Below are 22,906 nucleotides of genomic sequence, written 5' to 3' on the forward strand. Positions count from 1 at the left end.
TGGTATTCATTGGCTTCTAACTGCCAAGATGCCCTTCTAGAGATATAGTTATCAAAAAATAAAAACAAAAACAGAAGAAAGAAAAGAGAGGAAAGAAATTAAAATTCAATTTTAAAACTTATGTGGTAGCTGGGCGTGGTGGCGCACGCCTTTAATCCCAGCACTCGGGAGGCAGAGGCAGGTGGATTTCTGAGTCCGAGGCCAGCCTGATCTACAAAGTGAGTTCCAGGACAGCCAGGGCTACACAGAGAAACCCAGTCTTGAAAAACCAAAAAAAAAAAAAAAAAAAACAACAACAAACTTATGTGGAAAAGAAAGTGATCTATACAGATAGATACATGCTTATGTATAATATAGAAATCAGTTGATGGGTTATGGCTCATTTTTGAGCATCTTTATTCTTTAAACTTTCTACAATAAAGAAAAGCACTATGTTGGCAGTAAAATCAGTTGGTTTTTTTTTTTAATTTAATGTTTTCCAGTATAATTCTAGGCAATTCCTGCAATAAGCATTTGTAAATGCATTTTTAAAAAAAGGATAGAATAGTTTATTCAGGGCATGGGGAGGGGAGTTAAGAGGATAGTAGAGGCAGAGAAAGGCAGAGAGAGAGAGTAGAGAAGTAGAGTCTAGCTGTGAGCATGTGGAGAGAGGTGGGGAGGGAATGGGGAAGGGGCGAGGGGACAGCAGGAACAAGAAGGGAAGAGCAAGAGAGGAACAAGAGCATAAATGCATTTTTAAAAGTGGCAATTTTCGTTATTCCCGGCTAGCTCCCAAATAAATAGGACAGAGGATATACTATTTATTTGATAAGCTTATGGCTGAATAAGTAGGCAGTTAATAATCTATTCTAAGCCTCTGAGCTAATCTGACTACCTCCCAGCCAAACTCCCTGAGACACTTGGATTTTAGTATAGGTTTGGCTTTCTGGGCTTTTCTCCCTCTCCCCATCTCCTGGCTGGCAGAAGTCCCGCCTTATTCTCCCTTCTGCTCAGCTGATCACCTTTTTTTAATTGACAAGTCAGAGAATAAATGGGAAGCAATGTTTACACAAATTTGAACTAGGGGACACCTAGAATAAGCATTGCAATGCCATGACTGGATTTCAACAAGATATGGAGGCAGAGAAATCAGAATTTAAATAATACAAAAATAATCTTCATACAGCACACAAAAACAATAAGCCTAACCTGCAGTTGCAAGCCTTTTCCAATATTCTCTTATCAAAGAGCACTTTCAAGGACCAGCTGCATTTAGGAATAGTGTGGGTTATTTCTGCTCTAGGCAACAGTTTGGAAACCACACTGTTTCTCTCAAGTAGGAGCAGATACAGAAACAGTTCAGATCGGCCCAGAATGGATCTCATCTTGAGAATCACCCTAAGTGAATTAAGTCTGGGCTGGCCACACACCCTCTTGGTATGCCAGTTAAAACACATACAAATTTGATTTTGTTTTGCTTTTTTAAATTCTAGACAGGGTTTCTCTATGTAACAGCCCTGACTTTCCTGGAACTGTCTTTGTAGACCAGGCTGTCCCTCAAACTTGCTCACAGAGATCTGCCTGCCTTTGCCTCCTGAGTGCTGGACTTAAAGGTGTGTGCCACTGTGCCCAGCTAATATATAACTTAAAATTACCATTTCCACCATCTGTGATTTTTCTATTCAACAAACACTACATAAAGTTACTACAATTGATATCTGACAGATTTTTTTTTATAATGGAACCAGAAACTACCCAATAAACAACTGCCTATTTCTCCTCCCTGGAAGCTACTTCTCTGCTTTCTGCCAGTGAATTTGATGGCTCCCAGTACTTCTGAGTGGTGAGGTCATACAGCATTCAGGACTATGAATTAGTATACTTCCAGTTGTCATTGTTTGGGGTGTTTGTTTGTTTTTGAGACTGAATCTCTATATAGTCCTGGCTGGCTCTTGTTATATAGACCAGGCTAGCCTCAAACTTTCAGCAATCTTCTAGCTGCCTCTGAAATACTGGTACTAGAACTGTACACCACCAACCCAGCTTTTTGTTTAAAAGCACATATATGTATGTATGTATGTATGTGCATGTGTGGTATGGGTGTGTACAAGCTGTGGCATATGTGGAGGTAGGAGGACAACTTGAAGAGATGGTTCTCTTCTTTCACCATGTAGGTCCCAGGAATCAAATCTGATCAGGTTTGGCCACTGGCATCTTTATCTTTGAGCCTTTTGGTATCCTAGTTGATTTCTTTGTTTGTTATTGGTTTTTTGTTTGTTTGTTCGTTCTTTTTTTTTTGAGACAGGATTTCTCTGTATAGCCCTGGCTGTCCTGGAACTCACTCTGTAGACCAGGCTGGCCTCAAACTCAGAAATCCACCTGCCTCTGCCTCGCAAGTGCTGGGATTTAAAGGAGTGCAGCACCACTGCTAGACTGATGCCCTAGTTTTGTTTTCTGATACAAGGTCTCACTATATATCTCAGGATCAGTCACATTCAGACTTGTTTGTCAACACAGGCTGACTGGACTTACAATCCTGCCTCCTCAACTGGGACAAAAGACACGTGCCACCACGCCCATTTTAGCATAATGTTTTTAAGGGTTTTTTTTTTTTTTTTTTTTTTTCGTGTGTGTTGTAGCCTGTCAGGACTGATTCATTTTCAAGTTGAATAGTGTTTTGGTCTCACATTTAATTCATCCAGTTGTCTGTATATAAACACATACTGAGTGTTTATGGGCTCAGTACTGGGCTGAGTAAATGGTCAGTGGGTAAAAGTGACTTATTGTTCTAGCCTACAGACCTGCGTTTGACTCCCTACATCCTACTTACAAAGCCAGATATGGTGCAATGCATCTCTAATCCCATTACTCCTAAGGTGAAGCTTGAGGGCCAGCAAGTCTGAACTGTCTAGCTCAGCAGCCAGAGCAAGAGAGAAAGCCTACCTCAAAACAACGTGGGAAGGAAGAACTGACTTCTGAGATGTTCTCTAACCCTCACAGGTCCACGGTGGCACATGTGTGTGATACACACACACACACACACACACACACACTCAGAGTCTTTTTAAATGTAGGTTGTTTATATCTGTTTATATCATTTAGCTATTGTGAATATTTTCTATATCCTGTGTATCCTTAGCAATTACACTTCTTTGGTAATATCATTGCTATCTCCACCGGGGCAGTTGAAATGCAAAATTTGCTCCATTTAATCCCTATACCAAGTCACCTCCCAAACAGTTTGCCTAGAACAGGCACAGAACTCTGCCTTGGGAGAACATGGCAAGAGTGTGCAGACAGAGATACCAGAGAGATGCCACAGAGCCCAACAGAAACTGAGCCAAGACTGGCTGAGGTAGGGGTGGGGGGTGATTAAAGAGTTAAAGAATGGGGATTATATCTCAAATATCCAAAGGAGATTTTTGCCCAAACAGATGTGTCAACAACTGTCACTCATCTGAACAAAACCTGCCACCAGAAAAGCCAGTTTGGCAGCTTAGAAGGAGGAGAGGAGAGAAGTCAAAGCTTTCGACTTGAACATTGCAAACTCATCTGGTCAGGACCTGCTCACAGTTTGAACTTTCTTGTTTCTGTTTTTGTTTGTTCTGTTCCTCTGCTAGTCTCTACTCTGCTGCAAGTAGTTTCTGAAATTAATCTGAGCATTACAGATGCATCAGTCATTCAGGGAGCCACAGTTAAAGTCTTTCATCAGCCTCTGGAGATGCTTGTCTGGGAAGCAGGGAATGGCCTAATGTGCCTGTCTCATGGGTTAACTCACCCACAAAGCATTTCACAGATCGCTAGCATGCTTTCATCTTTTAAAGAGAAAATAACTTTCCATTTCTTTTTCTTTTCTTCCTGCATTTCTGTTAGAAATGTGTATGTAGTCAGGCGTTGGTGGCGCATGCCTTTAATCCCAGAACTTTGGCGGCAGAGGCAGGCAGATTTCTGAGTTCGAGGCCAGCCTGGTCTACAGAGTGAGGTCCAGGACAGCCAGGGCTACACAGAGAAACCCTGTCTCAAAAAACAACAACAACAACAACAACAAAAAAAAAGTAAAAAGAAATGTGTGTGTCTTTGTGTCTCTGTGTCTGTCTGTGTGTGTGTGTCTCTTTGTGTCTCTGTGTCTGTCTGTGTGTGTGTGTGTGTGTGTGTGTGTGTGTGTGTGTGAAACCTTGGATAACAGTGCACAGTGACACAGTGCTGCGCCCACCGTTGCAAGGAAAAACGCAACATGGTCAGATTCTTCTCAACAGCTTTATTGCAGGAACGCCTTGATGCTACGGGAACCCTGGGAACCCAGGGAGGACTCCTTATATACACCCCAGCACTGGGGAGGGCTATGTGACCTCCTGGGATTGGTCAGTCTGCAGGCACCTTAATTTGCATGCACCTGCTTGGGAGGGGTTGGCGCCAGATTCGGCCTAGCGCCTGCGCAGTGGTATTATTTACAGCCACGGTGTACCGGAAACTGGCATCATCTTTTAGGCATTGGCTGCCTACAACACAGGGTGTCTCATGAACCTAAATCTCATTAAGAAGACTGGGCTAGTTGGCCGTTGGTCCCTGGAAAGCTCTGGTGTCTGACCATGAGCCTGGCACAAGGGTCACACACACAGGCCACCACCTTTTTACATGTGGGTCCTAGAGATCAAACTCAGGTCTTCAGGCTTATGTAATTAGCACTTTTCCAATTGACCTATATCTCTCCAAGACCCCAGAACACCTATATCCAAATAGTACTTTTTTTTTTAGACAGATTCTTTCTTTCTTTCTTTCCTTCTTTCTTTCCTTCTTTCTTTCCTTCTTTCTTCCTTTCTTTCTTTTTCTTTCTTATATGTAAGTACACTGTAGCTGTCTTCAGACTCTCCAAAAGACGGCATCAGATTTCGTTATGGATGGTTGTGAGCCACCATGTGGTTGCTGGGATTTGAGCTCAGGACCTTTGGAAGAGCAGGCGGCGCTCTTAATCGCTGAGCCATCTCACCAGCCCCCATTAGACAGGTTCTTAATGTGTAAACTCTGACTGGCCTAGAACTTGCTTTGCCACCATGCCCAGCCTCAAACATTAGATATCCATATTCTTCTCCTCCCTGCTCCCTTTTTCATCTTGAAAGTGACTTGCTATGTATGCCAGGCTGGCCTCCAGTGCATAGCAATCCTCCTGCCTCAGCCTCATTTGTGCTAGGATTACCTGTATCATCTTACCTAGGATGTATCTAAGTGGTAGGTTATTTATCTGGCATATGCAAACCATGAGTTTTACACACACACACACACACACACACAATTAACTTCTTTGAGTCTGAAGTATTGGCCCACTCCTGTAATCTCAGCAACCTGGAACTTAAGCTTAAGGCCAACCTATACTACATAGTGAATTCCAGGATAGCTTGAACTACATAGTAGTAAGACCCTATATCAAATAAACAAACCAAAACCAAACATCTAAGTGTAAAATAAAAATTTAGCATAGTTTTATTTTATTTACTTTAAATAAAGCCTAAAAATAAAATATTAGAAATCTTACATTTGTAGTTGCCAAAATTAAGTTGTATTTCCAATGATGCCCCATCTTTGTGGTCTAAAAGAGACTCTATTGTGCTGGGTATGGGGCCTTTAACGAGCTTAACAAATACATGGCCACTGAACTATATCCTCATCTCCCTTAAAGAGGTTTGGAGAAGAAAAAGGAGAAGAAAGGAGTAAGAATAATGGCCCTGGGGTGGGATCCCTACCTCACACCATCAAAACCAAGGCTTATGTGGGCTAATGAGGGCTAAGCATCTAGTATCCTTCCTTAGATGTGTTGTCAAATCTGTATCTGGGGTGAGCAGTTGTCTGCTCATCTCTCCCCAGGAATAGAGTCACACACAAGAGGAAAGTCATTGGCTCAGAAAGGACACACACACACACACAGCCCTAAGATGAGAGAGACCACAAGCATCAACTCAGGAAGGGGGAGGACCGATTCCAGAGATATTAAAAGCTAATCACAGGCTTGGTACCCACTGGCTGTGGGAACCCTGGAGACAGTAGCATGGTCTAAGGTCAGCAGCAAATCACTAGGTGACTCCTGATGACTAAGATGAGACAGGCAAGCAAGGATCAGGGCTGGGAAAGATAATGTGGCACCTTTTGGGGAGTATGTCTGCAGGACCAGTCCAGAGCTCAGGAGCTGTCTATGTAGGAGTCACTGTATACCATAATTACAGGTCTGGCAGGAGCTGAAACTGCATGGGAGACTACAGAATGGGGCTGAATAAGTGTAGTAAATCTCACCTTCAGGTCTCTGTGCCTCTCACCTCACACCAGCTGAACTGGTTTTGTCTATGGTTTTGACTATAGAGGACTATCCATGTTTAAAAGCAAATCAAATTGTGTACTTAAAAAGATATGGAATCGGGCAGCGGAGGCACACACCTTTAATCCCAGCACTCAGGAGGCAGAGGCAGACAGATGTCTGTGAGTTCAAAGCCAGCCAGGTCTACAGAGCAAGTTCCAGGACAGCCAGGGCCACACAGAGAAACTGTTATCCAAACTCTCCTCCCCACAAAAGAAGATATGGTTTGGGAAGCTGAAAGATGGTGCAGTAGTTAGGAGTACATGTTGCTCTCCAGAGGACCAAGTTCAGGTCCTAACACCTACATGGTGGCTCACAACTGTCTATATGTCCAGTTCCTTGAGATATGATGCCATCTTCTGACTTTTTTTTTTTTTTGAGACAGGGTTTCTCTGTATAGCCCTGGAACTCGCTCTGTAGACCATACTGGTCTTGAACTCAGAAATCCGCCTGCCTCTGCCTCCCAAGTGATGGGATAAAAGGCGTGCGCCACCACTGCCTGGCTTCTTCTGACTTTCAAGGGCACCAGGAATTCATGGAACACACATACATACATGTAGGCAAGCATTCATATGCAAAAAATTTAAGATGCGACACAGTTTGAGTATCTATGGAAATTAAAACATGGGGTAGTGAAAAGAATGTTCTGGAATGGCTAACATGGTGATGTTCAGTAGAGCAATTTATAAAATCGCAGGTTTTTCGTGTGTCCTTTCCACTAGAAACAGCCAGACTGGCATTCCCCCTCTTGGGGGTTTGCCAATGAGTTGAGAGTTATCAATCTGAAAGCCCTTTTAACAAGCAGTGTCGTTGGATTCTGATGAATCTCAGATGGCTACTGCACCTCTATGCATGCTCTTGAACAGTGAGGCCTGGTGAAAGTCCTGGCCCATTTGGACCTCAGGATTAGAGCTTCCAATTCTTGGAAACATGGAGATTTAAAAAAAAAAATTATTTCTTCCTTGACAATTTCATGCATGTATATAATAGATTCTGGTCACACACAAACCCATTTTCTTATCTTCTTCCACCATCCCCCAAGTCCCCATCCCACTATCTTATCTTTATCTTTTTCTTTTGAGACCCATTGGGTTTAAGCAGAGCCTCTCCAGTGGGCATGGGTGTGGAGCTATCCACTAAGGCATGAGTCACTTATCAGTGACTACATCACTGAAGACAATTACTTTCTCCCTAGCAGCCTTGGATTGGCAGCAGCTCCCCTGGGTGAGGCTGAGAACCGTGAGCCTTCCCCTGTCTGGAAACTGGATGTTTACAGAGTCAGCCTTATGCAGGACCCATGCATTCAACCACAGTTACTACAAGTTCTTGAGTGACATGGCCATATCATGCCCATAAAAAAGCACATTACAAACCTTCCCCACACCCTTAACTTTACATTGTATTTCACCTTCTCTTCTAAAAGTCTTCCATGGAGGCCACAATTAAGACTGAGCATTCAAGAGTTAACGTTCTCAGCACAATGACCAACCATGTGCCCCAGCATTTCCTGCTATTCAATGCGGAGAGGAGCATCTTTGCTGAAAGCTGAGGACAGTCTATGTCTGGACAACCTGTCCACTCAGTAAAACCACAAATTAGGTTCACACCTGGGACCCTTAATCTCCTCAGTCCAGGTCCGAAGAATGGGGCATGAAGAGAAGGCCTTAAGAATCAATCAAAAAATCAATTGGCTACACCCATCATAGTCATTCCAGAACATACCTTTTGCCTGGCAAGTTGGAATTGTAACATACAAGATCCAAAGTTGAGCAAGCTCATTGAAGACTTTTCTCCTCCAGCAGCCTCCAGAGCAGCTCCTGTGAAGGCTAGTCAGGTAGGGAGAAGCTTGCCCCTCAGTTCCAATATGATTTCTCTGTTCTCTACAACCAGGGTGTGTGAAGTCTTCAGCAAACCAGTCCTTTGGGCAACCAAGGGCGTTGGCTATAACCTATACATATATAGTCTCGGTGGGGAGCTAAGGGGGAGTCTCTGGAGTTGTTTTGGCTATCAACTCTTAAGGAGGTGCACTTGGACACTTGGAGTTTTGTTTAATAACCTATAGCTTCTGGAATCATCACCCACACGGTGTATCTGTTCAAACTCTTCTAACATTAGGAGCATTATTCTCATTTTTATTTTATTCTAAGGGTCTCACTATATAGACTTCTGACCTAGAACCCACTAGGTAGACCAAGCTGACCTCAAACTCACAGAGATCTGCCCGCCTTTGCCTCCCATGTGTTAGAATTAGAGGGGTGTGAGCCCCATATTTGGTTTTATTTTTTATTTTTATGTACTTACTTGAGGGAGGAGTACACAGGCCACCATGAATGTGTGGAGATTTTTTTTTTTTTTTTTGTCTTTTAGAGACAGGGTTTCTCTGTATAGCCCTGGCTGTCCTGGAACTCACTTTGTAGACCAGGCTGGCCTTGAACTCAGAAATTGGCCTGCCTCTGCCTCCCAAGTCCTGGGATTAAAGGCGAGCACCACCACCACCCAGCCAAATGTGTTGAGATTAAAGGAGAACTTCTAATCCATTCTCTTCTTCCACCTTATGAGTCCTAGGTTCAAACTCAGGTTGTCAGGCTCCACAGCAAATATCCTTACCAGCTGAGCCATCTCACCAGCCCAAAAACATAGGTTTTGATGTTTCACCTCAATAGAACTGCTTCATGGAAGGAAATCCAAGTTGAAAAAACTTGGCAGACAGTTTATCTATCACTCACAAACTGTGAATTCATGATGGCATGATCTATGTGACTGAATTACAAGGTAGTGATGCACCTATAGAATAAGAAATTAACAGCTGGTGGTGGCGCACGCCTTTAGTCCCAGCACTTGGGAGGCAGAGGCAGGCAGATTTCTGAGTTCAAGGCCAGCCTGGTCTACAGAGTGAGTTCCAGGACAGCCAGGGCTACACAGAGAAAACCTGTCTTGAAAATAGTGAGAGAGAGAGAGAGAGAGATTAACAAAGTGGTTGGAGAGACAGCTCCATGGATAAAGCACCTGACAGCAACTGTGGGGGATGGAGGCCTGGATTCAGATTCCCAGAAGCCGTAAGAGCTGGGCAGAGCCAGGCGTGGTGGTGCACGCCTTTAATCCCAGCGCTCGGGAGGCAGAGGCAGGAGGGTTTCTGAGTTTGAGACCAGCCTGGTCTACAGAGTGAGTTCCAGGACAGCCAGGGCTATACAGAGAAACCCTGTCTCGAAAACAACAACAAAAAACCAAAAACCAAAACCAAAACAAAACAAAAAAAGAGCTGGGCAGACAGGCAGCCACCCGTAAACTGAGCATTCAGGAAGCAGAGACGGGGATCCCCAGAACAAACTGGTTAGCTTCGTCAGCTAGAATTAGCAAGCTCTGGGTTCAACGAGAAACCTGGCCTTATTAAGTAAAATAGGGAACGATCAAGGAAGATATCAGCCTTGGGCCTTGCATGTGCACACATGTGTGTACCCCCTTCCACCCTTGATACACACAAGAAAGAAAAAGAAGTCTCTGAAAGAGCCAAGGTTGAAAATGCAATCCAAACAAGGCAAGAATTTGCAAAGAGATTTGGAATTTCCCCTTCCAGAACTGACTGACAGCAAATTAACAATGCTACTTGACCTGTTTGTTTGTTTGTTTGTTTGTTATTTGGTTTTTTTAAGAAGGGTTTCTCTGCATAGCCCTGGTTATCCTGGAAGTCATGCTAAAGACCTAAAACCAGAGATCCTACCTGTCTCTGCCTCCTGAATGCTGGCATTAAAGGCATGTGCCACCACTGCCTAGCTAATTTTAACTTTTGTTATTGTGTTGTTTTGCTTTTGACACAGTCTCATGTAGATGAGGTTAGCCTCACTGTGTCACTCAGGCTGGCCTGGGCTCCTTTGCCAGCCTCCTTTGTAGTGTGTTTACAGGAGTGCACCACCAAGCCACACACAAACTAATGGTCTACAGTAATACAGTAAGATGAGAAACCTCCTTAGAAGAGCTCACTAATGCTGCTGAAGACATTTGTTACACCCTTCGAGCCTGAAGCCAGCTCTTGGGCTCAATTTACTGTCCGTCATCTGGTTTGAGTTTTCTTGTCATTTTGGTTTTCCTTTCTACCACTAAACACACTTCTTAAAGTACATGAAGACATTAGGATTTTTAGTTGACAATCTTGGCTTCTGGAAAGTGTCCACATGTGAGACGAGTTTTCACTATAATACTAGCCAGCCATAGTGTAAGGAAATAAAGAGGAAGGTCATTTTCTATACCTGTATGTGATGGATTGCTCCAAATCCACACCGTTAAAGACATTAGATTTTAAAACTATACATACAAGCATGGAGCTTTTCTATGCTGGCACTCACTCTGAATGACAACACAGAGACCTTTACATGTATTAAAAGCGTTAGGCACTATATCTGGGCAGATACTCAGCTATTCTAACCTGACAGTGCTGACCAACCTACTTCCCAGACACGTGGCCCATTACCTGGAATCTTTGTCTCACCCTGGCTACCTCCTTCTTCATCCACAACTGATGGCCACTCCTTCCTTCACTACCTGATACCCTCTCTCACTCTCTATGGGCCAGGAAGTCCCACCTTTTCTTTTCTTGCCCAGCTATAGGTTGTTCTGCTCTTCATTTAACCAATCAGATGGTGATGAAGAACAATATTTGACCAAATACTGAGTCTTACTCAGGGTCCTGACTGCAACTAGATCTCTGGGCACAGAAATCAGCATTTAATGCACAGTGGATAAAAACAACCTCCAACAATACACTTATATCTGGGTACTTAAATTTGGGAAGGTGATATTAGCAAAACACTTAGTATTTTAAGGTAGGAAATGTTAGACTATTGAACATATATATATATATATATATATATATATATATATATATATATATATATATTCTCCTGAGTGTGGCAAGCAACGTGCAACCAGGATATGGTCATTTTTGTTAATTCTTTCTTTTTTTTTTTTTCTTTATTTTGGTTTTTCGAGACAGGGTTTCTCTGTCCTGGAGCTCACTCTGTAGACCAGGCTGGCCTTGAACTCAGAAATCCTCCTGCCTCTGCCTCCCAAGTGCTGAGATTAAAGGCATGTGCCACCACTGCCCAGCTTAATTCTTTCTTTTATTGGAAAAAAAGAGCCTTGGTTTACTTTTTCCCCCAAAGCTAAATTAGATATTTGTTTTTGATAACTTGTACTTACTCATTGCTACATATTGCATATATTATATATGAATATAAAATTGTTTAAAAATATTAGGTCTTGCCTTAGCTAGCCTGGAACTCAATATATAGGCCATGGTGGCTTCAAGCCAGGAATAATCATTCTGTCTTTTCCTCCCAAGTCCTAGGGTTACAGGTGTACACCATGATGCCAAACTTTTCAACTGCAGTATTTTAACAATATAGTGTGTGTGTGTGTGTGTGTGTGTGAGTATACCTATCATGTATGTGCAGGTCAACCCCTGGTGTTGCTTCTGAAGAGCAATACACCTTGTTTTTTGAGACAGACTCTCCCAGTGGGGTCTGGAGCTCACCAAGCCAGGCTGGCTGGCCAGCAAACCCTCAGGATCCACCTGTCTCCAAATCACCAGCATTGGGGTTAAAAGTGTTCACAACCCATGTGGCATCTTTAAGTGGTTACTGGGGATCAAACACTTGCATGGTAAGCACTTTACTGAGCTCTCTCTCCAGCCTCTAAAAATATAGTTTTAAAATACGTTAAAGAAGCCATAGCTGGGCAGTGGTGGTTCCTACCTTTAGTCCAGCACTTGGGAGGCAGAGGCAGGTGGATCTCTGTGAGTTCCAGTCCAGCCTAGTCTACAAGAGTTCTAGGGCAGCCAGAGCTGTCACACTGAGGAACCTTGTATCAAAAAATAAACAAGTCGGGCATGGTGGCACACGCCTTTAATCCCAGCACTCGGGAGGTAGAGGCAGGCAGATTTCTGAATTCGAGGCCAGTCTGGTCTACAGAGTGAGTTCCAGGACAGTCAAGGCTATACAGAGAAACCCTATCTCGAAAAACCCAAAACAAACAAACAAACAAAAATAATATTACTTTAATTTTTTTTTATTCAGATAGGTCTCATGTAGCCCTAGTTGCTATCAAGCTCACCATGTGGCCAAGGGTGACTTTGAGTTAGTGACACCTCTGCCACCAACCTTTTGAGTGTTGGAACTATAGGTATGCGCTATCATTCTTTCCAGTGCCAGTTCTTATTTTTATAACACTCTAAGCTTTAAAAAAATTATTTTGCCAATAAATAAATATACCACCCCCCAAATAGACAAAGAAGAAAAAAGAAAAAGAAATTGCTGCCAAATGAGTTTATTGAAGTGAACTTTTTCTTCTTTAATGATATGCTTGTTTTTAACAATATTCTATAGAGGATCTAGAGCGATGGCATAGCTTTTAAGAGTACCTACTGTGCATGGTATGGTGACTCATGCCTTTAATCCCATCACTCAGGAGGCAGAGGCAGAAGCAGAGGCAAGTGGATTTCTGAGTTCAAGGCCAGCCTGGTCTACAAAGTGAGTTCCAGGACAGCCAGGGCTATACAGAGAAACCCTATCTTGAAAAACCAGAGAGAGAGAGAGAGAGAGAGAGAGAGAGAGAGAGAGAGAGAGAGAGAGAGAGAGAGAGAGATACCCTACTGCTTCTGCAGAGAACCATGTTCAGTTCCCAGCACCGACTGGTAGCTTACAACCAACTTAACTCCAGTATCCAAGGATCTGAAACCTTCTTCTGGTCTACATAGACACCAGACAAACACATGGCATACACTGAACACTCTCAAACATAAAATAAAATAAATAAATATTTTTAACTACAGAGATATGTCCAACTTTTTAATCACAACTCCATTTAGAGTTCTGCTCAATGCGTTAGATTCCTTTGCTGTTGTTGTGGCAACTGATCTGCTAGGGGTAGCAATGGGAGGAAGGTTTACTTTGGCTCAGGTTTGATGGAAAACAGTGATGGCAGAGGGGTGGGGCAGAGGCCTTGGTCACACTGTGCCCAGAGTCAGAATCCCAGGGCACTCAGCCTGCCTTCTCTTTTTCTATTTCTGTTCAGCCTAGCACCTCAGTTTGTGGGATGGTGACAGCTACATTCAAGGTGGGTATTTCCCTTCAGTCAGGAGCTTCAAACAGAAGTGTGTCTCCTACTTGATTCTAAATCCAGTCAAGGTGGCATTGAAGACTGGCCATCCCATTTAGTTAATGTGTAGCTTAATAATGCCTTGCTTGTAAACCAAACATTAAACGACATAAAGGAAATTTTTATCATGAAAAAAAAACGTGAAGCAATGATCTTGCACAGGTTTCTGTTGTACCTCCCAGCTTCTCTTGGATGTATGCAGTGTAATCACTTCTATTAGATCCATTAGTACCATTTCTCTTTCTCTCAGGCCCATAGTGCCGGCAAAATGGGCAAATATTGTTGTCTCTGTACTACCAGGAAGCTCCACAGGCTCTGACAGGACAAGAAGTGGAATGATAAACAGTACAAGAAAGCTCACTTGGGCACAGCCCTGAAGGCCAATCCTTTTGGGGGTACCTCTCATGCAAAGGGAATTGTGCTGGAGAAGCCAAAAAGCCTAATTCTGCTATCAGGAAGTGTGTCAGGGTGCAGCTCATTAAAAATGGCAAGAAGGTCATAGCATCAGTGCCCAGGGGTGGCTTCTGGGATGTCATTGGGGAAAACAATGAAGCACTGGGCCATGGACTTCGTTAGTAAGATCATGCTGTAGGTGCTATTCCTGGAGTCCGTGTTAAGGTTGTTTGTTTTTTGTTTTTTTTTTTTTAGATTTATTTATTTATTATATGTAAGTACACTGTAGCTGTCTTCAGACACTCCAGAAGAGGGCGCCAGATCTCGTTGCGGATGGTTGTGAGCCACCATGTGGTTGCTGGGAATTGAACTCTGGACCTTCGGAAGAGCAGTCGGGTGCTCTTACCCACTGAGCCATCTCACCAGCCCGTGTTAAGGTTGTTAAAGTAGCCAATTTGTCTCTTTTGGCCCTATACAAAGGCATGAAGGAAAGACCAACTTCATAAGATTTGGCAATGGAAATAAAATTTCATATTCTGAGAAAGAAGAAGAGGAAGAAGAAGAAAAAGAAGGAGGAGGAGAAGAAAGAGAAGGAGAAAGAGGAGAAGAAGAAGAAGAAGAAGAAGAAGAAGAAGGAGGAGGAGGAGGAGGAGGAGGAGGAGAAGGAGAAGAAGAACAACAACAGCAACAGCAACAACAACAACCACCATTGTCAGCCCAGCCCTTAGTTCATTCTGTCAAGGCCGCAGGGAATAGAAAGAAAGACAGCAGAGAGGCAAAGAGACCTTGGCTTGAATATGAAGACAACGTGAACTCACCTTCATGATGCCACAGAGAAAGCTGGGTTCCAGGACCCTTTGAGCCTAGAGACAGTAAGGTGTTCCAGTTTTTCTTCAAAGGATAGACCGGCCACAAAGAGGAAGGTACTAAGAAGAGAGGGCTGTCTTTCCAGGAACAGATGTGTGTTTCCAATTTCAGCTACTAGAGGGCAGAATCGCAGCACTGGCAACGGTGAACTGTTTCCAGCCCTGAAGAAGCTGATGGCCAAATTGGAAACACATCCAGGTCTTTTTTTTTTTTTTTAAGAAAAAAAAAAAAAAAAAAAAGGTAAGGTGCAGGCCAGGAAAGGTACAGGAAATGAGGGCAAGGCAGGGCAGAGCTGGGTGGAACCAGGGTGTGGACGGAGCAGGAACGCATTGCTGAGGTGGCACCTAACAACTGCTGATGGGATTCAGTGTGACCCCCGGGTCCTGTCATCACCTCAGTTGAGAGTGTCTAAGGTGTGGCCACCATAAACAAGAATCTCTGATCTTGGACGCTCCATCTTCTTTCAGAGTGGGGGCTGGGGAGTCCACCCAGGGAAGAAAGGTTTCCAAGGGAAACTCCCAGGAAAGTTGGAGGGGATCCAGAAGCAAGTATAGACAGAGTATGGGGGTGGCCCGAAGAAGCAAGGGATGACTTTTCAGGGGAGTGGTGAAAAATCTTCCTCAGTCACTAAGCTGATAATTAAAATCCTACCAGCCTGCTTCTTCCTGATCCTACAGCTCTGATTCCAGATCCAAATCAAGGCCCAAGACAGACAGAGTCCTCTGGGTTCCTGTCACTCATCTAGAGGACGGTGTGATTTATTGACTGACCAGAAACACTAATGGACATTGTCGAGCACAGTGAATGTGTACAAGGAGAAATAGTTTATGAAAAGAAGACATCCTGATTGAAACCAAGTATGATTGCCCAGGACAGCAATCTCTGATACTCAGGAAACTGAGTATTAATTCAAGGCTTACCTGAGCTATAGAATGAGTTCAAAGCCAACCTGGGTAACTTATTGAGAACCAGCCTCAAAACAAAAAACTGAAAAAAAAAAGCAGAGAACATAACTTTGTGGTAGCATGTGTCAGGCCCTAGGTTTGAGACCCAATCCCATTTTAAGGGGGATGGGGGGCAAGGTAGGACAATTAGCCAAGTATGCCAGTAGAAGCCTGTAGTTCTAGCCCTTAGGAGAAAACTTAAAGTCTTTCGAGGCAACATTAGCATTTGAAGTCAGCTGGGCTACCTGACACCTAGTCTCAAAATTAGTTCCACCACCACTACCACCCAGAATCTTGGGGGGGGGGGATCAGTGTAAAAACTAATTGAGCACATGGCTTATGGAGCTAGGATGTCATCTGGGCTACCTGGAACAGACATAAATGGTAAACAAGTATATAAATAAAATGTTCAGATTGAGAGAGCAAAGAGGAGAAAGGAGAGCTAGGCAGGTTGATGGGTCCCTAGGAACACGTGGTACCAAGGCATCCCTCCTCTGGGATGATGTTTGAGCCAAGGCTAAATGCTAAGGAGCATGCAGTGCAAAGACCCGTGGGGGAGCCTTGTGGGCATAGGAGAGAGAAAGCCCTGTGTATGTGAGGGAGCCCTGTGCATGTGGGGAGGGGGACCCCTGTGAGCATGGGGTGAGCCTTGCAGGCCTATGGAGAGCTCTGTGCATGCTTAGGGCTTCAGTACTCTGTAGACTCTGAAATAAGGAGCTGGGTTTTATTTCTATCACAAAGCAGAGTCCATACGAGATTTTTTTTTTTTGGTTTTTCGAGACAGGGTTTCTCTGTGTAGCCCTGGCTGTCCTGGAACTCACTTTGTAGACCAGGCTGGCCTCCAACTCAGAAATCCGCCTGCCTCTGCCTCCCGAGTGCTGGGCATACGAGATTTTAATAAAGACACCGGTTTGAATTTACTTTTATTTAGTATTAGGATTAAATTTAGTTTCAAACATGCCAGAATCCCCACCCCCTAAATTTACATCCCCTTCTTCCCCTCATATTTTAAATAGTGTTCGTGGTGTCTCATGTCTATAATCCCAGCAGATTATAATCCTCAGAAAGCTGAGGCAGGAGAATCATAGCGAGTTATAGGCCAGCCAAGGCTATATAAAGCAACCCTGTGCAAAAAAGCAAAATTGGACTGGTAAGATGGCTCACGGGACAAAGGTACTTGCTGGCAAGACCACCTGAGTTCACTACTGGGGATCCAGATGTAGGAAGAAGATAACTGACCCCCACAAATTTTCCTTTGACCTTGAAACACATGCCACAACACAGATACATACTAATGTATATGTAGGAATATGGACAATATATAAATAAATAACAACAAATTGTGATCAGTGAGATACTAAGGAGTCTGAGAATGGGAGCCAAGCAGAATAGGACACACCTTTAATCTCAGCAGTAGGATGGCAGAGGTAGGTCTGCCAGCCTGGTCTACATAGATAGTTCCAAGACAGCCAGGGCTACCTAGAGAGTACCTGTCTTAGAGGGAAAGGGGAAGGAGAAGAAGGGTGAGGAGGGAGAAAAGGAAGAGGAGAAGGAAGAGGAGGAGGAGAAAAGTATGGAGGCAAAAAGGGTCAGGCTCCATAGCAGAGCACTTTCTTGGCATGTAGGTGGCTTTGAGTTTCATTTTCTAGTCCTGAATTAAAATACGGAGCAGAGACTAGTAAGAGCGGAGTATGAATGAGAGCTGATGGTACCGTGAAAGAGGGAGAAGCAGAGAGACACGGAGAAGTGTCACAGGTACATGAGAAAATGAGAATGAGAACAGACATTGCTAGACATTTCTCTTGAACCATCACACAGGTATGACAGCTGGCCCTTTTCAATCTCAAACAGTCAGGGCTGGAGAGATGGTTTAGTGGTTAAGAGCACTAACTGCTCTTCCAGAGGTCCTGAGTTCAATTCCCAGAAACCATATGATGACTCACAACCATCTGTAATGGCATCTGATGCCCTCTTCTGGTGTGCCTGAAGACAGCTACAGTACACACAGACAGAAAGATTAGCTGAGGGTTCTGAAACTACCTTCAGAGAATGGGCATTTGAAAGCATCTCAGGCTGAGAAGTGTATGTAGCTCACCATACCAATCAATGTATCTGTGGTCTAGTGCTTTAGAACTGTCAGGATGAGAATGTGAGGGTCACCAGGACAAAGCATAATTCCATGGATATGAGGAAGCTGAACCATCCGTGGAACTTGCAGATTCGCTTTCTGGCTACAATGTAGGTCAATGATAGAGAGACATGAAGTGGAAAGGCAAGGGTTCTTTGGAAAGTCAGTTGTGTCCAACTGTGTTTTGCTGGGGCAAACTTGTGAAGGAGTGTTTTCCTGAAGCAGACACAAGTGAAAGGATGTTTTTGCTAAAGCAAGAATGTGAAAGGACGCTTGATGAAGAATTCTTTACTAATGACACACATGTATTGGTCCACCTTACATTGCACAGTTGAGCTCCATTTGTCGGGACTCCGTAGAGAGAAGTGCACCAAAAAGCTTCTTCGGGTATACTGCAGCTTCTTGCCACTTCTGCAGACTCAGGCCGATTGGCAGAACAATGTCAGCGGAGACGGACTCACGTGGAGTTTTGCTAAGTCAGACTCATGTGTTAAGGCAAGACCCATGGAAGACATGTCATGTTTGGAGGGAGTGTAAGTCTCTGCTGATTGAGAGAGGGGCTTACTCTTACAGCTAGCTCTGTAATGACTGTTGGTCTTGAGTCTTCACTGATCTCAGCGTCACTGAGTGAGGCACAGCCAAGAACTTCTGGAGTTCCTGTTGGTTCTGGTTCCTCCTGCTGACTTGTGGTGATTTGGATGAGGTCTGGCTGTTCCTGCTAGGTTATGGTACAGCGGCTGCTATCCTGACTCTACAGAACTGGACTGGTGATATATCCTTGAAGTGTTTGTGAGAAGATCAGGCTGCTGCTGCCTATGAACTGACCTGCTGATTTCCTGACAACAAACAATGGGAGTTGCTCTAAAGAATGATTTCTAAATAGGTCCACTTCCCCTGTATCCTTTCTTTTCCACTGACTCTAGTGAGTGCTGGGCTAGAAGAGAGGTTAAAGCATTCAAGAGCAATCATTAAAAGGAGGATTTAAAAAATGTAAGTTACGCTGGGCATGGTGGCACACGCCTTTAGTCCCAGCACTTGGGAGGCAGAGGCAGGCGGATTTCTGAATTTGAGGTCAGCCTGGTCAGAGTGCATTCCAGGACTGCCAGGGCTATACAGAGAAACCCTGTCTCAAAAAAAAAAAAAAAAAAAAATTAAAGTTACACTGACATCCATAGTGCTCTGAGTTCAATCTCCAAGACTGCTCATAAAAGAAAAAAAAAAAAAAAACAACCATTTTTTATCTCTGGTACTGGGAACAAACCCAGGTTCTCATCCATGGTCAAGAACTAGGAGCTTCAGTGACAAGGGCGTTATAGTGACCTGAGGTGTTTCTGCTTAGACCCCAACCCTAAGAGGAAAACTATGAAAGAGATCTTACAGTAGAGAAATGTCAGACCAAGCTAACCTAAGAACCAGAGACAAATCCTAAGTAGGAGAGGGTCCCAGCTTGCTTGACTACAATAATCTTCCAAGGGAGTTTTCTTAGTCAGGGTTTCTATTCCTGCACAAACATCATGACCAAGAAGCAAGTTGGGGAGGAAAGGGTTTATTCAGCTTACACTTCCACATTGCTGTTCATCACCAAAGGAAGTCAGGACTGGAACTCAAGGAGGTCAGGAAGCAGGAGCTGATGCAGAGACCATGGAGGGATGTTCTTTACTGGCTTGCTTCCCCTGGCTTGCTCAGCCTGCTCTCTTATAGAACCAAGACTACCAGCCCAGAGATGGTCCCACCCACAAGGGGCCTTTCCCCCTTGATCACTAATTGAGAAAATGCCTTACAGTTGGATCTCATGGAGGCATTTCCTCAACTGAAGCTCCTTTCTCTGTGATAACTCCAGCTGTGTCAAGTTGACACAAAACAAGCCAGTACAGGAGTTAAAACAAAATAAAGCACACACACACACACACACACACACACACACCTTCTAGTCCCATCCCATATCTGTTGAATTAATAAAGAGAGCATAGCATTTGTGTCTGTCCTGGCATCCTGAGGCAGCAGTGACTTAGCTCACTTAGAGCAGAGGCTGGCAGGGCAGGAGCATTCCCTCTGCAGCAGAGCACCCTGCCCCTCCTTCGACTGAGGAGAAGTACACAGGTAGAACACTCAGATTTCAAGTTCATCTCCTTTGTTTTCTTTAACCTTTAGGTCTTGCTATCACTGGTCTTTGATGAACTCCAGTGGAAGCCAAACTCAATGTTTACAGGAAAATGCAGAACCAATTCACCCTCAATTCAACTTTCTCCTTTTTGCATGAATGCATGCTGTGCGGTGCTGAGATGCAGTATGCATGGGATTAGAAAGCTTTTCTTTACTTAATTATGAAGTTGGTTGTAAAGTTTTGTTGGTTCTGCACACTGCAGTCAGGACTCTGCACCATAACAGCTTGAAGAATAACTGAAAAGAGACTTACTATTTTGACCATGTTTTATACTGTCTCTCATCTACTTGCTCAGGTAAGCCTTTTTTTTTTTTTTTTTTGGATATAGGGTTTCTCTGTGTATCTCTGGCTGTCCTGGAACTCACTCTGTAGACCAGGCTGGCCTCCAACTCAGTAATCCTCCTGCCTCTGCCTCCCAAGTTAAAGACGCATGTCACCACTTCCAGGCCCTTTCTTCCTTCTTAAAAACAAAAAATAACAAAATCCAGGTTTCACTCTCTAGCCCACGCTGGTCTGAAACTCATAATGTAGCCTAGGCTTGCCTCAACCTTGTGGCAATCCAGCAATTCTTTTATCCACGAAGCTTCCCAAGTGCTGGGATTATAGATCAGGACAGGGTCTGTTTTTATTGTTGATTCTTTTAGAAAGTTTAACTAAGTAGATGGATTAGAATTCTCCATCTTTGGGAGGGGGATAGGGGAGGGGCAATGGGGTTTTCAGAGGGGAAACCAGGAAAGGGGATAACATTTGAAATGTAAATAAAGAAAATATCCAATAAAGTAAAAAAAAAGATCTCCACTCTCTTGCCTTGGTCTTCTGAAAGTTGGTATTACAGTGAAGCAGCTCTATACCTGGCTCCCTTCATCATTTTATCAACCCTGAAACGATGCTATTGCCAGCTTCCTTCCATTTAATACTAGTTAAAACAAACAAACAAACAAACCAACCAGATCTACAGATGGAAGCTCAGAGAGTTATGACAGTCCGTTTCCTCAGATGGGAAAGCATAGCTCCTAAGTGACTCACTCACAATCACAGAATTTCAGAGCTGGCAACAGAGGTTGCCAAGGATGGGTTGGTATCATGGGGAGAGATGGAGCAGGGGAAATGGGTACACTTCTTTCAGGGCAGTGCAAAGGATGCTGATGGCACTGTTCAGTGTCTAGACTGCACAGACCTTCCCATCTCACCGTAGTGCTTAGACCTAAACACTCACCCAAGTAATACTGGGGACCTTTGAACACAGTGTTTTATTAATAACCTCATTATAAAAATGTTGTTGTTGTTTGGGAAAACTACATAGGTACAGAGAACTTCTCAGTATAATTTCTTAGAATTTTGTATGAAACCATAATCATCTCAATACAGTCTTCCATTAAATTAATGAAGGTTGTGTCACTGGCGGCTGGGTCTTCCCTGTTGCACTATCTACCACCCCAAGTGTCACAGGGGAAGATCTAATCTTACAACCCCCAGACTGACTCACTGAATTCAAATCAGGCTGGAGACTGGGCATCTCTAAGCCTCACCCGAGGAGATATAATTAAAGACAGAAAAGTGGATTTCTCAGGATAGGCTCCCTAAAATGTTCCCATCCTGAAAGCCAGGATGACCTAAACTCCACGGAACACTGAGACTTTTTGTTTTTGTTTTTTCAAAACAGGGTTTTTTTGTTTGTTTTCTTTTTCTTCTCAAGACAGGGTTTCTCTGAGTAGCCCTGGCTGTCCTGGAACTCACTCTGTAGACCAAGCTGGCCTCGAACTCAGAAATTTGCCTGCCTCTGCCTCCCGAGGGCTGGGATTAAAAGTGTGTGCCACCACTGCCCAGCTAGCAGGGTTTGGTTTTGTTTTGTTTTGTTTTGTGTGTAGCCCTGGCTGTCCTGGAACTTGCTCTGTAGACCAGGCTGGCCCTGATCTGAGAGCTCCACCTGCCTCTGCCTCCCTTGGGATTAAAGGCGTGTGCCACCACTGCCTAACAGACATTTTTATTTGTCTGAGTCAGTTATTCTGATGCATCCTCTCTGTGTCTCCCTTGACTCCTGCGCTCAGATACTGACTGGGGACAGTAGTAAAGGTGGGAGAGGGGCGAGAGCTAGCTCAGAGGTTAAGAGCTCTCTCTGACTGCTCTTTTAGAGGACTGAGTTCAGTTCCCAGCACCTACACTGGGTGCTCACAACTGCCTGGAACTCCAGTTCCAGAGGGTCTGACTCACCCTCCGGACTCTGAGGGCACCTGCTGGCACACACTCTGAGGGCACCTGCTGGCACACACTCTGAGGGCACCTGCTGGCACACACTGGTTTTTTTAATAGTAAGAGAGGGGGAACAGCCATTGAGCTTTAAATTTGTGGAGTGAGACCGTTGGTGTTGATGGAAGGAATGATGGTGTTCTCCAAGTCATAATGTGTGGCAGAGCCAGGGGTGAGGCTGGCTCTCCCCCAGCCACCTGGTACCACAGCCTTCACTCCACGCATGGCCCAGGCTCTACCTGGATGCTCCTTTCTTCTCTTTCTGTCATATTGCTTTTCTGCCTCATTTCTCTTCACTCACTTTTCATCTTCTTGATACATCTTTCTTTGACTATGGTCTCATTTTAACTAAAATAAAATGTTCAAAATCACCAAAAACAATGAAAGCCCCAAGACACACATGTTGGTGTTTAGTCCAGTTTTTTCTTGTAAGACTCAATGGCCTCCGTGTAAGACTGAAACTTTTGTGGTGAGTGTTGTAGTGTGCAACAGCTGCCTGTACAGCATGGTTCTTCTGGTGACTTCCTGTCTTGGCATCCCTTCCAACTTGCTACTTGGCCTATAGTGTGTCTGTCTCCTCTCGGTTACAGGGCCCCAGACCTTACTTAGCACAACCGACTCCATGATGGAAGTGCCATTCAGGCTGCAAAGCTCAGCATGTAGACAGCACCACCTGCCAAAACTGAAGCAAA

At 44.1% G+C, this 22,906-nt stretch overlaps 1 pseudogene; it reads left to right on the forward strand.

Annotated features, from left to right (window-relative positions):
* Positions 1–13,739: 13,739 nt before the first annotated feature.
* Positions 13,740–14,370, forward strand: LOC147004429 (small ribosomal subunit protein uS12-like; annotated as a pseudogene).
* Positions 14,371–22,906: the final 8,536 nt, after the last annotated feature.

Source organism: Mus caroli, unplaced genomic scaffold (genome assembly GCF_978045245.1).
Source record: "Mus caroli unplaced genomic scaffold, Mus_caroli_1 scaffold_6, whole genome shotgun sequence".
NCBI classification, from domain to species: Eukaryota; Metazoa; Chordata; class Mammalia; order Rodentia; family Muridae; genus Mus; species Mus caroli.